We start from the raw sequence: 3,649 nt of genomic DNA on the forward strand, positions 1-3,649 counted from the left end.
AACCAGAGGAAGCGTTAGTCAAGGTGTTATGAGCATATTCCACCCAGGGGAGCATGGAGCTCCATGACCCAGGGTTAGACCCTGTGACACAGCGAAGAGCGGTCTCCATCTCCTGGTTCGCTTCTCTCGGCTTGCCCGTTGGTCTGGGGGTGATATCCAGAGGACAGGCTGGATGTAATGCCCAAAGCTTTACAGAAAGCTTTCCACACCTGGGAGACAACTGGGGACCCCTGTCAGAGACAATATCCGTGGGTAGACCATGAGAGCGGAACACATGTTCCAACCAAAATATCAGCCGTCTCTCTGGCAGTGGGCAGTTTAGGTAGGGCCAAAAATGAGCGAACTTAGAAAAACAATCAATCACCGTAAGAATTACAGTCTTTCCAGACGAGGGGGAAGTCCAGTGACAAAATCCATAGCGATATGCGACCAGGGCCGGCTGGGTATAGGTAGAGGTCGTAGATGACCAGCGCCGGCCTGGGTGGAGTTCTTACTTCGTGCACATACCGTACAAGCAGCAATGAAGGCTCGAGTGTCCGCCTCCATCGTGGCCCACCAGAACTTCCGTCGCACAAAGTCAAGGGTCCGCGAAACTCCAGGGTGACAGGTAAGGGGAGACGAGTGAGCCCACTGAAGTACCTGGGAGCGAGCAGACTCAGGGACAAACATCCGGTTAGGAGGACCCCAGGGTCAGCTTGATGATGTTGAGCCTGTCTAACAATCCCCTCGATGTCACATGTGACGACCGCAATACTGCAGGTAGGAGGCAAAATGGGTTCAGGGTTACTACCAGTATCAACAGCCGAATGAACACGAGACAGGGCGTCAGGCTTGACGTTACGTGACCCAGGACGGTAAGACAGAGAAAAAATTGAATCTCCCAAAAAATAGTGCCCACCTGGCTTGACGGGGGTTGAGCTGTCGCTGACTGGAGGTAAGCCAGATTCTTATGATCCGTCCAAACGATGAAGGGTTGTTCCGCCCCCCTCCAACCAATGTCGCCACTCCTCGAGAGCCAGCTTAACGGCAAGCAGTTCACGATTGCCAACATCATAATTCCTCTGCCTGAGAAAGTTTCCTTGAGAGAAAAGCACAGGGATGCAGTTTGTTATCTTCAGGGGAGAACGCTGTGACAACACCGCACCTACACCAGTGTCGGATGCATCCACCTCCACGACAAACTGGCGGTCGGGTCCGGCTGCATCAGAATGGGAGCGAGGCGAACGATGTTTCAGTTCTTCGAACGCTGATTCGCCCTTCATTCCAAGCGAACGGTCGTGAGATGGAGGTGAGAGCGGTGAGTGGCGCCGCAATGCGGCGTAGTCCTTGATGAACCTCCTAGAAGTTCGAAAACCCCAGAAATCGTTGAAGTTGTTTGCCGGGTAGAGGGGGCTGGCCAGTCCGTGACAGCAGAGATCTTAGCTGGGTCCATCCGCAACTCCCCCTGAGCGATGATGTAACCCAAAAAGAGGTCTCAGACACATGAAATTCACATTTCTCCATCTTCACAAACAGTTTGTTCTCCAACAACCTTTGCAACACCTGGCGCACATGCAGTTCATGTTCCTGGGAGGACTCTGAGAAAATCAAGATATCATCCAGATAGACAAAAACAAACCGATTCAACATGTCCCCGAAGGACATCATTGACTAGTGCCTGAAAAACAGCAGGGGCATTAGACAACCCAAAAGGCATAACCAGATACTCAAAATGTCCCAAGGGTGTGTTGAAGGCAGTCTTCCATTCATCACCTTTTACGAATGCGCACCAGGTGATACGCATTTCGTAGATCCAGTTTCGTAAAGATGGTAGCACCAATGAAGGAGGGGAAAAAGCAGAATTAATCAAAGGCAGAGAATACTTGTTCTTAATGGTGATGTTGTTAAGTCCACCGTAATCAATACAGGGTCTGAGTGGGTCTTATCCTTCTTAGCAACAAAAAAGAATCCCGCTCCTACAGGTGACGAGGAAGGACGCATAATACCTGCCGCCAAGGAGTCCCGAATGTAGTTCTCCATAGCCTCCGTCTCCGGCCGGGAGAGATTGTACAGGCGACTGCTGGGGAGCGGGGCTCCTGGCTGGAGGTCAATGGCACAGTCGTAGAGGCGGTGAGGAGGAAGAGAAGTAGCTCTGTGTTTGCAGAAAACGGATGCAGGTCATGATACACGCCAGAACATTAGAAAGATCCATGGACTCCAGTGGAGGTCGAGGCACAGTACTGGCAGGAGTCAGAGCAGAACACAAACAATTCACATGACAAAATGTGCTCCATGAAACAATTCTACCTGTCACCCAATCAATGTGTGGATTGTGTCTTATGAGCCAGGGGATACCAAGGACCAGAGGGGTCTGTGGGCAGTCGATAATATGGAATTGAATGTTCTCCTGATGATTTCCCGACACTCTAAGACAAACAGGAACAGTCTGATGGGTAATATGGGTCAACAATTGTCCATTCAGACCCTTAGCCTGCAGCGGACAGTCCATAGGAACAGTCTCCAAATCCATTTGTTGAGCCCACTCTCTATCCAAAAAGCTTCGTCTGCACCAGAGTCAATCAGCGCACTAACAGAGAGATTCTGGAACTGCCACTGGAGGGATGCCTGGAGCAGAATGCGGGAGAAGAGGAAGAATCGTGCTGCTCGGCTCACCAAAACTTCTCCCATTAATGATGAGCCGGCCTTTTCCCGGACGAACTGGGCAGGAAGGAACGAAATGACCAGCTTCTCCACAATACAGGCAGACCCGAGCCTGAATGCGACGTGCACGCTCCTCTGAGGACAACCGTACCCACCCACCTCCATGGCTTCGGGTTCAGTGCTCCTCGATCGACTTCGGGAAGACACGGCTTTCTCCGTGAGGGAAGATGCTGGGAGGAGTTTGTTGATGACAGACAGAGTTGCTTGGAACTAACACTCCTCTCCCAAGGCGGCGCTCCCGAATCCGATTATCCAACCTGATGGGGAGGAAAGAAGATTATCCAGCGTAGGCGATTCATCATATGACACCAATTCATCTTTTAAAGTCTCAGACAAAGCATTGATGAAGCACTCCTTGTAATGCCTCGTCATTCCAACCACTCACTGCTGCTAAAGTCCGAAACTCCACTGCCATCTCCGCCACACTGCGAAGCCCCTGCCGAAGAGAAAACAACCGCTTTGCGCAGCCTCCTTGCCTCGTCACGGGGTGGGGTCAAAAACCTTCCTCATCTCAGTGGTGAAGGCAACGAAGCGTTGCAATGTCCGACTGACTCTCCCAGACCCGCGGATCCCCAGGCACGAAGCGGAACCGCTAGTAGAGTTGGATAAGGTAGGGCACATCTGGGCTCTTTCTGGAGGCGTAGGTGAGGGGCTGTTGTTCAAAGCACCAACGAGCATTGAGTCAAAAAAAAATCGCCACAGGTTCCCATGTTCCCGTCATAGCGCTCTGGAGCAGGAAACAAAAGGCTCTCTGATCTGGGCTGAAGGGGGTAGTAAGGGCAGACACTTGATTGGTGAGTAATTGAACCTGATTAAGCAGCACCCGACTGTCCTCAGCAATCGTCTTAAACAGGGTATCATGTTGGCCAAGTAAAATGCCCTGATTGGCTATGGCAGTCCAAATTTGAGTGCACTCTGGGGTGGTATCCAGCTACTGTCTGCTGGGTTC

Source organism: Coregonus clupeaformis, unplaced genomic scaffold (genome assembly GCF_020615455.1).
Source record: "Coregonus clupeaformis isolate EN_2021a unplaced genomic scaffold, ASM2061545v1 scaf0412, whole genome shotgun sequence".
Taxonomy (NCBI): domain Eukaryota; kingdom Metazoa; phylum Chordata; class Actinopteri; order Salmoniformes; family Salmonidae; genus Coregonus; species Coregonus clupeaformis.